Source organism: Oryctolagus cuniculus, chromosome 19, assembly GCF_051225735.1.
Source record: "Oryctolagus cuniculus isolate XC-2025 breed Fujian yellow rabbit chromosome 19, ASM5122573v1, whole genome shotgun sequence".
Lineage (NCBI taxonomy): Eukaryota > Metazoa > Chordata > Mammalia > Lagomorpha > Leporidae > Oryctolagus > Oryctolagus cuniculus.
The window spans coordinates 20,622,705-20,636,359 of NC_142885.1; the positions used below are offsets into that span (position 1 = coordinate 20,622,705).

At 42.9% G+C, this 13,655-nt stretch overlaps 1 long non-coding RNA gene and 1 pseudogene across 1 annotated transcript in view; both read right to left on the minus strand.

Annotated features, from left to right (window-relative positions):
- Positions 1-509: 509 nt before the first annotated feature.
- LOC149120393 (26S proteasome regulatory subunit 10B-like) lies at positions 510-1,779 on the minus strand (annotated as a pseudogene).
- Positions 1,780-5,564: 3,785 nt separating this feature from the next.
- LOC138846963 (uncharacterized) overlaps positions 5,565-13,655 on the minus strand; it is a 37,159-nt gene continuing 29,068 nt past the window's right edge. Inside the window, exons 2-4 of the long non-coding RNA XR_016225600.1 lie at positions 10,878-11,157; positions 8,438-8,561; positions 5,565-5,782 (exon numbers count right to left, since the gene is read on the minus strand). This is a non-coding gene — a long non-coding RNA (uncharacterized LOC138846963). The remainder of the gene's footprint in view (positions 5,783-8,437; positions 8,562-10,877; positions 11,158-13,655) is intronic.

Sequence of the window (13,655 nt, forward strand, 5' to 3'; positions counted from 1 at the left end):
GCCATAGTAGCCATTTGCGGGGTGAACCAATGTAAAGGAAGACCTTTCTCTCTGTCTCTTTCTCTCACTGTCTAACTCTGCCTGTCAAAAAAAGACTATTAATGCAACATATTATGGAGGATCTTAAATATCAAAGGTCTGATGTTTCACTTCCTCCCATAGCCTATCTAAATCAATACTCAAATGATATAAATCATAAGAAATACTCTCTTGTACTACTCCCAGACCATTTTCAATGTTTTACAAAATGTTCACATAGCAAATATGAAAAGCTTCAACACATTCTTCTTTTCTAATTTCTGCTGCAATAAATACATGAACAACATACCGATTTCTTCTGTACCCATCTTAAAAGTGGAGTCACTGACTTATATACTAATTTATGTTACTCATACATATTTTACTCTTATTTTTAATGAGATCATTGACAGTACACACATTGTTTGCTTAGCTTTATTTTTACATTAAGCCAATGTCTGCCATGCAGCAATCAAAAAACTGACAGTAAATTATACGGGTTTGTAGTCCAATTTAGACTCTAGCTTCTTAGAATAACCCACTTTTTTTTTGACAGGCAGAGTGGACAGTGAGAGAGAGACAGAGAAAAAGGTCTTCCTTTTTCCTTAGGTTCACCCCACAATGGCCACTGCGGCCTCGAACACCACGTTGATCCAAAGGCAGGAGCCAGGTGCCTCTCCTGGTCTCCCATGTGGGCGCAGGGCCCAAGGACTCGGGCCATCTTCCAATGCACTCCCAGGCCACAGCAGAGAGCTGGACTGGAAAAGGAGCAACCGGGACAGAATCCAGCGCCCCAAACGGGACTAGAACCCGGGGTGCCGTGCCGCAGGCGGAGGATTAGCCTAATGAACCATGGTGCCAACCAGAATAACCCACTTTTCTGATGGCTTTCATGAAGTCTTTCTGTACTACAAAATTATGATCAGCACGAATTGCAAACATACCAGCTTCAGTACAAACACTTTAGGTTTGCTCCAATAAAGCCATCTAAAAGGTTCATGCTTGCTTCATAATCTATTTCATAATGTTTTGTAATGGGAGCTGTGTGGATTTTCAATATATCTAACCTCGCTTGTTCATGTGGTAAATCAATATGTATTTTTCTGTCCAATCTTCCCAGACGTAGCAAAACCGGGTCCAGTGTATCTGGTCTGTTTGTAGCCATGGTCATTTTAACTCTATGCAGAGTATCAAACCCATCCATTTGATTTAGCAACTCTATTAAAGTTCTCTTAATCTGTCAGCTGATGTACCCTCAGGAAACCGACGACCACCAATCACATCTATTTCATCCATAAAAATGATACATGTTTGATGGTCGGTCTCTGGCATAATAAAACATTTCTCTGATCTAACAGGCACTTTCACCAATCTATTTGTCTACAATAGAACTTGATACAACCTTTAAGAAGTTACAATCCAGCTGACTAGCAACAGTTCTCACCAAAAGCATTCTTCCTGTGCCTGGAGTTCCATATAACAAACAGCCTTTTGGAGGTATTACTCCTACATGCTGGGATAATTCTAGGTTTTTAAGAGGTAATTCTATTACCTCTCTTAAATTGGATCTGACAGCCCTCTAATCTCAGAGTAAAAAACATTCCCTGGGTTCCAATGAGGCATATTGTAAACCAGTGAATCCATCACTCCTGGCAAATCTCTCATGATACTTAGTGTAGTCATATCCAAAGAAGCTCTTGTTCCTGGATTCAGCTTATTTTTGTCAAGTTGTCTGTGACAGCCGATGATGTATCTTGGGGGTTGAGGAGTGAGAAGAAAGTTCTGGAATCAGATGCCAGTGCTGGCTGCACAACTTTGCACATGTGCTGCTAGTGAATGTTCACCTTAAAATGGTATAAAGGAACTAAGGTATACACCAAAGAGAACTGCTAATGAGTAATGTGAGTTAGCATTCATTCTGATCTAGTTCTCATGAATCCCCTTGCCCCAGCCCAAAGAAATAAGAGGTTGGGCTTAAGTTATGGGGATTACTGCTCCTCCGCAGGAAGCTGGAAAACCCAACGAGCACAGCCAGCCTTGCATGCGTGCACATGGGACTTTGAGACTGTGTCACTCTGTGGCTGCCTGGCTACAGTGCTGTGTGTGCATTTGTTCCCCTGTGCATGTGGTTTTTTGAAAACTGACAGTTAACATGCTGTCATGTTTCAAATAGATTTTGATGGACATACATAAAAAACTGTCATGGGGCTGGTATTGTGTCCCAACAGGTTAAGCCTCTGCCTGCAGCATCCCATTTGGGTGCTGGTTTGAGACCCACTGGCTAATTCACTTTCAAATTCAGATCTCTGCTAATGCACCTGGGAAAGCAGCAGAGGATGGCCCCAGTGCTTGGGCCCCAGCATCCACATGGGAGACCCAGAGGAAGCTCCTGGCTTTATCATGGCCCAATCCCGGCGATTGGGGTCATTTGGGGAGTGAACCAGCAGTTGGATGATCTCTGTGTGTCTCTCCTCCTCTCTCTGTTAACTCTGCCATTCAAAGAAATAAGAAAACTTTTAAAAAAAGGACAGTCATATCTTTTAATATTTTCACCTTTCTTCATTCATTGAAGACACAAACAGACCTGTTCTATCAAACAGCTTATAAAACAGACCCTTAAACTGCATCTGATTTCAATGAGAGTCTGTATGCATTTTGTCAGACTTAGAAATAAGGTAAGCATCATTTGAAACTAAAGCAAAGCTCCAAACTTTTGAGTTCTAAAGATAACAAATGAATAAATAAGAACAGTTTGCTAAAATGATCAATTTCATTAGTTGTTGAGATGGTTGGATGCCAGATGGTTGGATGCCAATGTCCTCAGATGACACGAGGTCCAAACATCTCAAAACACCAGAGCCAAGAGAACCTCATCTCACGTACACAACCCTCACTGGGAGGGTCTGCATGCTGGACTTTTTAGAAAGGCTAGTTTGTTTAAAAATGCTTGGTGTGAACAGAGCCAAGCCTGTATGCTTCTAACTGTATCACTCCTTGTTACCAAAGAGGGAAACGTCATTAACCAGGCACACACAACCACCCCAATTAGTTCCAAGGTCGCAGAGGAAGAAGGGTTCACAACCACTGATACACAGTATTCACTGGATAAACGCCAACAAGCCTCCTTCAGCAAGACAAAATGTTCATGTGCTCATGAAATACCATGCATGGAACCGCCCAACTGGTAAAGAAGGGATTGCCTGTGACATTCACCAAGGTGGAAGCCAGAGAGGTAGACCTGCTCTTCATTTCCAAAGTGAATTCCAAGATGACATGTCATGGGGAGGTGGGGGGAGGCGATTCACAAAGAGGAGTAACAAACCGGAGGAAACAGTGAGCAAAAATTAGTGAAAAATTGACCTACAAATGCTTTTCAGGGACTTTTAATGATTACCTTAGTAAGACCAAACTGTTTCCTAGATTCACAGCCACTCCTCTAATTACATGCTTGAGAAAATTCTAAGCCATTCCGGGTAGCTGTAACTCAGGGACAGAAAGCAATAAAGTAACACAGCGATGAACAAAGAGCACTTCTGCCTGAAGGTGCTGTGGGGGTTGGCCGGGGACTCCTCACTAACCCAGCACAGCCGCCAGCCTGAGGCTAGTTAACAATCACTATTTTCTCCTATCTTTAGATGCCTGTGCATGGTTCCCACTGATCCTTCAGGGGCATGCCATCATACCACACGTGGAACTGGGAAGCTGAGAAATGCCACTTCCCTGGGGTCTGCAAAGAACCCACTTTACTAATCACTGCAACCGCCACAAGATCAAGTGTGGCAGAGGCACCTGTGCTAGCAAGCACAGCCCAGGCCCCCACTGCACCTGCCTGTGGGGCAGGGACTCACAGGGCCCTCAGCCTCATCTTAGCTACTTTTTTGCTCAGAGAAGGAAGGCGGGAACTGGCAAGACCCACCACACTCCTGCCCTCAGAATCTCAACTCCAGACAGCCCAAGCTGAAATCCAGGCAACCCTGAAAGGTCAAGGCTTTTGGCCCTGCAGAGACACTCCCAGCAGGCAAGTTGCACCGCACCTCCAGGACCCTCCCTGCACTCCTCACACACTCACCTCTCACATTAGCCCACACCCTGCAGCCCAGGAGGGGCAAGCACAGCAGGATTTAAACTGGAACTTCACTGATATCTATATATGGCCTAGGGCTGGTTCCCACTTCCTTGAACTCATATTTAAAAGGGTATCAGTGGTGCCTTTCTCACAGAGTTTTGAAGAGGATTAGACAGGACAATGTTGTATAATTAAATAAAACTCTTGCTTCCCCTCCTTGTGTTGTTATTTAGAAATGAGACAATGGTACATTAAGAAGCCTGACCACTGAAAGTGCTTCATTAATGCTGATTCTCTTAAACATCGCTTCTTGTCCCTCCTACCGTTATTGCTGTAAACAGACCTTTCTATAACCAACAGTTCCTGTCCCAAGATCCAACAGTGAGTGCACTGTTCATTCTGCATAAGCTGAATTCCAACTGTGTACCAGGGACTACAGGAATGAAAGCAGAGACAAAGTCCTGCCCTGGACAAGCTCACAGTCTTATATGTGATATCGGTATTTAGCAAATAAATGGTGATAAAAGGGGTAAGCACTTTACATATACAGGTAGTGTGTTACACAAACTCAAGTTGCCCGAGGACGTCGGTTCCTGAACCCACACTGGAGTACTAGATAAAGTACATGGCTTTAGCTTCGGCATGGCCCACCACCAGCCATTGTAGCCACCTGCAGTGTGAACCCATACCCTGAAGATCTCTCCCGCCCCGCCTCATCTAGAACTCTGCTTTGCAAACCATTCTTTAAATAGAATAAAATATCTAGTACTTACTGTGAGGTGTCAGAATCTTGGGGCAGGCTGGAACAGGGCACTGAGGGATTCTTGGCATTTCTCTAAGCTTCTGCTTTCTCCTCTGTGTGTGCAGTCTGTGAAAATTCACCGGATTATGTGCCAATTAATTCGAGTGCCCCGTGTCCCCATGTTCCTGCACACACACCTTACGCTGCTGAACAACCCGGAGCAGAGAGGCTGTCAGTCAAAGCCTCTTCGACAGACGCAGCTAGCCAAGGCTACTTCTGGCCAGGCACAGAAAACCCCCCAAATGGACCCAGAGCTCTGGGGAAAGTTCTTCCTCTCGCAATCCCCCTCCCACACACAAGCCCTGGGACTCCTGTCACTCTCCCCCTCCTTTCCTCTCCCCCACATGTGTTTCTCCCCCTCCCTCCCTCGCCTCTCCACTTTCATTCTCCCCACTTCCTCTCTCCTCCTGCTTCCCCTTTGACCCTCTCCTCTCCTCCACCTTCTATCCCAGCTACACCCTACACACACCCCTCCCCCCGCTCTGCACCCCAGGCCATGACTACCCAGTCACAGGAAGGCCACCGCGCCAAACTCCCCAAAGAGCATTTCTGTTCCTCAGGAACAGGAACTGAGTCCCGAAGTGTAGTCTTCAGGTAGGGGTCGAAGCAGAGGACCACGCCTGGAAGTTTCCAGAAGCCCAAGGAAACTGATGCGGCTGCCTCCGGCTGTAGCCTCACCTGATCCCAGCCTGAGTCTGCAGGGCCCTGGGTCTCCTCAGGTTCAGCCACCAGCGTTGAAGGCGGCTCTTCAAGTCTCTGGGCAGGAGCAGACACGGCTCTGACTCCCACCAGTGCATCAAGGGCAGAAGTGGCGGCGCCTGCGGGTGCACTTCTGGGTCAAAGCGCCAGGCACAGGCGCACTCCTCACTGGCCACAGGACACACATTGGCATGGAGCTGGATGAGAGATGGAGTAGACAGGACTTGAACTGACTCCCCTGTGGGATACCACAGCACCGGCACACCTGTTCTTACTTCTTAAACTTCTTATTAGCCTTATTACTGTAATATAAATATAAAATATATTATCTGAAACTGGAAGGAAGGAAAAGGAAGGAAATGAGGAAAGAAAGAAGGAGGGAAGGATGGAAGGGGACTCTGGGAGAGTCAGTGTTAGAAGGAAAGCAGAGAAAAGGGAATGTGGTTTATTTTTAAATCAGTCTATAAATTATATTGAAGAATTTTTTTGACCCTAAACATATACACGCATCCATTGGACACAATATCAATGTTTAATGGAAACTTATAGAAAAAAAAAGTACTCACACTACAGAGAAAACGAGACACACTGTGCACATTAGTAACATTGTGTATGTGGAAAATTCTAGGACTTTTATGAAAATATAAGTATGAAAATGTTTCTGTAGAAATACTCTAAAAGTAAGAGTAAGCTACAGAGGCCGGCGCAGCAGGTTAAAGTCATGGCCTAAAGCACTGGCATTCCATATGTGCACTGCTTCTAGTCCCAGCTGCTCCTCTTCCAATCCAGCTCTCTGCTATGGCCTGGGAAAGCAGTAGAAGATGGCCCAACTCCTTGGGCCCCTGCATGCATGTGGGGGATCTGGAAGAAGCTCCTGGCTCCTGGCTTCAGATTGGCCCAGCTCCAGCCGTTGCAGCCATCTGTGGAGTGAACTAGCAGATGCAAGACCTCTCTCTGTCTCTACCTCTCTCTGTAATTCTTTCAAATAAATAAAATAAATATTTAAAAAAGAGTAAGCTATATAATTCTGAACATATATTACTCAAAAATACCAAATAACACTGCATTGTAAAGAATGACACATCATTTAAGTAACACTTAAGGAAGAATGCGCCTTCCTAATAAATGTCACAGTCTGACACAGAGACACAGTTTAGGGACTCTAAAAGCAACTGGCAATATCTGAGCTGGCAAAAAAAAAAGCAGTTGTAGAATAGGAAGTATCACTAAGTTTGAATTCCAACAAATTGGGAAGCTATTCCAAGAGCTCATACCGTATTCTTTCTGTTTAAATCCTTTAGGACTCAAGCCATCCCTAGCACCCCAAAATAATAAGAACAAAAACATCATGAAAGCAGGAGCTTTCACGCAGAGCTGCCTAGAAAGATATGAAAAACACCCATCACGACAATCACCCTCTTTCCACAAACTTTCTCAAGGATGTTCAAGAAGCATTCAGTATTAGATAAATAACAAGAACGAATGTGAGCGAATAACAGACACATTCAAAAGCCAAGAAGCACACGTTTATCAAGAGAGAGTCCTCTGCCCGAATTCTGACGTCTACAAGTGGACTACAAGCCACAAACTTCATTCCCAGCCTAAGACAAGGTCTTCATGTTCCCTAGTCCCTTAACAACCCAGTTTTCTTTCAGATAACATCTTCTCCATCTCTTGGTATTCTGCAGATGTTATCTGAATTTCCTGATTAACTCAGCATCCATTCCCCATCCCTTCTTTTTTTTTTTTTTTTTTTTTTTGACAGGCAGAGTGGACAGTGAGAGAGAGAGACAGAGAGAGAAAGGTCTTCCTTTGCCGTTGGTTCACCCTCCAATGGCCGCCGCTGCAGCCGGCGCACCGCGCTGATCCTGGCAGGAGCCAGGAGCCAGGTGCTTTTTCCTGGTCTCCCATGGGGTGCAGGGCCCAAGCACCTGGGCCATCCTCCACTGCACTCCCTGGCCATAGCAGAGAGCTGGCCTGGAAGAGGGGCAACCGGGACAGAATCCGGCGCCCCAACCGGGACTAGAACCCGGTGTGCCGGCGCCGCAAGGTGGAGGATTAGCCTATTGAGCCACGGCGCCGGCTCCCCATCCCTTCTGAAAGTTTCCTCTACCAGTCCACCCATTTCCCTTCCCTCACTTTTCCTAAGGTTGCTCCCCAGACCCTCTCCCGAGTCTAACACTCTGATACTCCACTAGTTCTTATAAGTTGACCTAACCCTCCTTCATGTTACAATTCTGCTGAAAGTCACCTGACTTCCTCTATATAATCCTTCCATTTCCCCTATCTATCAAAAGATGATGACATAAAGAAATTACCTCATTTCAGCTCCCAACTCCCAAGTGCCTTGCATGTCCCAAGTTCTTCTGTGGCATTTACCCTTATCAGCCCCCCCAGCAGAGATTCCTTGCAATCTTGTCATCCTTAACCATGAATTCTAAAACCCAAACTTTTATTTCCATATCCCTCAAAAACAGACTTTTGGTGTTTTGTACTCTGAGGCAACAGCACACACTTCTCCTCCCAGGCCTCCCTCTCATTGCCTGGATGCCCCAATATTCCCCCTCTTACCACATTCTTTGACACCTGATTTACTGCAAAACTTGGGGGAACGCATTCCCCAACATCCAAGTGCCCTCATCCTCATTGCACCTAACTCTCCTCTACCCCGTTGGCCCCCACATTTCTTTTACCCCAAATGGCTACTCCATTTGACACTCCCTGTCACGGGATGAAAGTCAACTTCACTGTCCACATGGCCCACCCAGCCGCAGGGAATGTGGTATCCCTTCCCTACTCTTTCCCTTGGGCTCCAAGGCTGCCGTGTACATGAGGTGGTCACATCTGCTCACCAGTTGCTCCTCTCCAGGAAGAAGTCCCAGCTGTGTTTAGCAGGAAGTCAAGCAGTCCCCAGAAATGGAAGATTACCCAGCAGATGAACTTCAACTGCATCCAGTTTCATATCCATGAAAATGTCTACAATGAAAATTAATAAACATTAAAGAAATGGAAGAAGACACTCAAAACAGAAAAATCTTCCATGGTCATTCATTGGCACAATCTACATAATGAAAATTTCCATTCTACTATAAGCAATTTACAGACATAATGGGATCCCAATCAAAGGTCAAATAACATTTTGCCCAGATGGAGAGAAAACAATGCTAAAATTCTTATGAAAACACAGAACATCTGAATAGTGAAAGCAATCTTATACAACATAAACAAAACTCGAAGCATCGCAAAAACAGATTGCAAAACACAGAACAGGGCAGTTACAATCAAAACAACTGGTTTAGTAAAAATATTGACATATAGAACAATGGAACAGAAAAGGAACTCCAGAAATCAATCCACACATCTACAATCAATTTATCTTGGAAGAAGGCGCTAAAGATTAATCCCAGGTGCAAAGGACAGTTTCTTCAAAAATGTTCCTGAGTAAACTGGACCTCCATATGCAGAACTATGAAAGAAGACCCATGCCTTACACCTTATAGAAAAACCAACTGAAAATAGTTCAAGGAACAAAATCTAAAACCCAATCTCATCAAATTACTAGAGAACACTGGGGAAACATGAAAGACACTGGCATAGGCAAAGATTTCTGGGAAAAGACAGCAGAAGCACAAGCAAAAGCAGCAGAAACAGAAACAGAGAAACGTGATTCCATCAAACTGAGAAGCTTCTGCGCTGCAAAAGAAACACTCAGCAAAGTGAGGAGACAACAGAATGAATGGGAGATAACTGTCTGCAAACAAGAAACTGATAAAAGATTAGTATCTACAATCGACAAAGAGCTCAACAATAAAAAAATATATAGTTAAGAAATGGGCGTAGAACTTGAACAGGCATGTTTCAAGAAAGGAAATCCATTTGGCCAACAGACACATGAAAAAATGCTCAGGATCACTAGCCATCAAGGAAATGCAAATCAAAATGGCAATGAGGTTTCACCGCACCACAGTCAGAATGGCTCTCATACAGAAATCAACAACGATAAATGCTGCTGAGGAAGTGGGGAATACAGTACTCTGATCCACTCACTTTTGGTGGGAATGTAGACTGGTAAAGCCATTGCAGAAGATAGTATGGAGATACCTCAGAAAGCTGAAAATAAATCTACCGTTTACTATGAAATTTATCGGCAATCCCTGTTCTGGTGATTTACCCCTAGGAAATTATATCAGTAGATTTGAAAGAGTTATCTGTACCTTCATGTTCACTGCAGCTCAGGGCACAATAGCTGGGTTGTGGAATTAAACCTGATGTCCATGAACTGATGACTGGATAAGGAAATTATGGCATATATACACTATGGAATACCACCCATTGGGGAACACAGAAATGTTGTCTTTAGCAACAAAATGGATGTAACTTTAACCCAGTATATTCAGTGAAATAAGCCAGTCCCAAAAGGACAAATAACGTATTTTTTCCCTGATTTGTGGTAACTAATAAAGTACCTAAATGTAATGTGTGGGAGAGAAAATGACATTCTGACATAAAATTGTTTCTTATAGTTCTAGTCTCACTTTCAAGAACAGTGTTTTGTTCTTCATACTCCATGTTGAACACTGTTACTTAATCATATGAATATATAGTTAACTGAAAACAGATAATTCGAAGAATTAAGGGTGGGAACAAGAGAAGGAGGAAGAAAAAGGCTGGTGTGTAGGCTTGAGAGATGCTAGCATGGGAAGAAGTATCAGTATGTTTTGAATCTATATATATGAAATACATGATATTTACATACCTGATATAAAATGTTAAAAAGTAGATAATTTTCTAACCAGACTAACAAAAAAGATAAAAACTCCAGTCAATAAAATTACAGACAAAAAACAGACATTATAAACAACATCACTGAAACTCAAGGTTTCAAAGAAGTTGCTATTCAGTACTGTATATTAATAAACTGGAAAACTAGGAGGAAATGGAGAAATCCCTGGATAACAAATACACATAACCTACTAAGATTAATTCCAGAAGTCACAGCCATCCTAAAAAGACTCATAAAAATCAATGAAAACTGAAACACCCACCAGAAATACTGCTAGAACTGATGAAATAACTAAGTCACAGGTTACAAATAAACATACCTTGTAACCTGCAGTCCTGTCCTCCAGCGCGAGCCCAGCCACCCGCTTCTCCGCTTCCCACAGCCGAGCTACCGCCCGCCCCCACGGCCGCCCAGCCTGTGGACCTGAGTGTCTACATTGCCCCGAGGCACCACAACCCTCCCACCTCCCGAGGTCCCAGGCCTCTCACTGTTTTTTAAGAAAAACTCACCTTCGTTCCCGCACTCTCCAGGCCAGTACCGCTGCCGAAAACGCCGCCGGAAGCCGACAACTCTAGCAGCCGACAACACACTGCCACTGCCAGCTCTGTATCCACCAGACTGACTGCACAAGCGCCATCCATCTAGGACCCGCCTCTTCCTCCCAGTAAGCATAGCGGCACCGGAAGTGGCCAGGCAGTGTCAAAAAAATGGGTGACAGCTGTCTTGGCTCCAGGCTTGGATAGAGGGCCAGTGTTGATCTCCGGTATGCTGCAGGTAAGAAAGCTTTTCCTATACAAAAAAAAAAAAAAAGACTGGATGCAACTGTAAAACGTTACATTTTGTGAAATAAGCCTTTCCAAAAAGACAAATATGTATATTCTCCCTGATCTGTGGTAACAGAGTACCTAAAAGGTGATCCTTAGAAGTTATATTGACACTCTGACATACAATGATTTTAAACAACTCTTGCAGATATAATGATGATTTTAAACAAACCATGTCTTGCCTCTTCAGGAACTTTTTTTTTTTTAATTCTTTCAAACTGTTGAATTCTTTACTTAGTGTAGTCTTTATATTGTGAGTATAAAACAATTGAAAATAGATTTTTGCATAAAGTAAGAATGGGAAGAGTGGATGGAGATTAAAGAGGGATGGGAGCTGTGGCGCAGCGGGATAACACCCTGGCCTGGAACACTGGCATCCCATATGGGCGCCAGTTCGAGATCCAGCTTTTCCTCTTGTGATCCAGCTCTCTGCTATGGCCTGGGAAAGCAGTGGAAGATGTCCCATGTCCTTGTGCCCCTGCACCCGTGCGGGGGACGCAAATGAAGCTCCTGGCTCCTGGCTTCAGATCGGCACGGCTCTGATGTTGTGGCCAATTGGGGAGTGAACCATAAGATGGAAGACCTCTCTCACTCTCTCTGCCTCTTCTCTCTGTAACTCTGACTTTCAAATAAATAAATCTTTAAAAAAAATGAAGAGGGATGGGAGCATGTTTGGGTGGGTGAGTGGGAGGGAGGGAAGGAGGGTAGGGTGGGAATAATTAGTGTTTCTAAATTTGTATATATGAAATACATCAAGTTTGAATACTTTAAATCAAGTTTCCAGGTAAAAAGAGAGATAAAATTTTTAATAATTCATTATGAGTGAGATAGCAAGAGATAGTTCTCATCTACTAAGTCACTCCCCAAATGCCCACATATGGGACTAAAGCTGAGAAGTGGGATCTGGATCCATGTCTCCCACATGGTTGACAGGAACTAATGCCTTGAGCCACTCTCCAGGATATACAATATGGTAGGCCATAAGTCTCAGCAAATTCAACAAATATCAAAATCATACCATGCATATTCCATGACCACATGGAATGAAGAGGCAAATGACCACACCAAGAACCTCAAGAACATATACAACCACATGGAGACTGAACATGCTCCTGAATGAACCATGAGTCATACAAAAAATAAAAAATTATGGAAACGAATAAAGATGACAGTATAACATATCAAAACTTATGGGAAACTGCGAAAGAGTATTAAATGGAAAGTTTAGAGAAATTGATCCCTAGACCAAGAAATTGGAAAGGCATCAAATAAGAGCCACCAACGTAGTGCCCTTGAAAAACAAATGAAACCAAACACAAAATTAGGAAGAGGAAAGAGATAATTAAAATTAGAGAATAAACAAAATTGAAAGCAAAAAAGAATATAAAAATCAGTGAAATGAAGAATGTACTTAAAATATTTATACACTCTTGGGCCAACTATCCTTAAAAAAAAAAAAATGAAGAAGACCCCGATCAGTAAAGTCAGAGATCAAAAATGAAAGGTAACAATAGCTACCACAGATGATAAAAAGATTTATCTATCAAGAGTTAATACAAAGGACTGTATGCCAACCAATTAAAAAGTCTGTCTCTCCTATTCTGTCTATAATTCTGCCGCTCAAATAATAAAACTTTCAAATAAACCATAGGTTTATTTCAATAGATGCAGGGAAAGCATCTGACAAAATACAACATCCTTTCATAATGAAAACCTTAAGCAAACTGAGTATAGTAAGAACATTCCTCACCACAGTCAAGGCAATTTATGACAAACCTATAGACAGCATCTTATGAATGGGGAAATGTTGGAAGCATTCCCATGAAGAGCTGGAATCAGACAAGGATGCCAAATTGTGCCCTTGCTATTCAATATAGACCTGGAAGTTTCAGTCAGAGCTATTAGGCAAGAATAAGAAACCAAAGGATACAAACTGGTAAGGAGGAAGTCAAATTACCCCTACTTGCAGATGACAGGATTCTATACAGAGGGGAAATAAAAGTCTCCACTAAGAGACTACTGGAATTCATAAAAGAGTTTGGTGAAGTGGCAGGATATAAAATTAACAAAAGAAATCAACAGTCTATATATAAAAAGCCATGGCTGGGAAAGAGCTTCTAAGAGCAATCCCATTCACAATTGCTACAAAAAAACTAAATACCATGGAATAAATTTAATCAAGAATTCCAAAGATGTCTATAATGAAAATTATAAAATATTAGTGAAAGAAACAGAAGACACAGAAATTGGAAAAAATCTTTAATGTTCAAGGACTAAAATAATCAATATAATCAAAATGTCAGTAGTACCAAAAGCAATTTACTGATTCATGTGATCCCAATCAAAATGCCAGTTACATTCTTCTCAGATCTAGGGAAAAAAGATGCTAAAATTCAAATGGAAACACAAGAGACCCAGAATAGCTAATGGAATCTTGTATGTGAAAAGCAAAGCCAGAAGCAT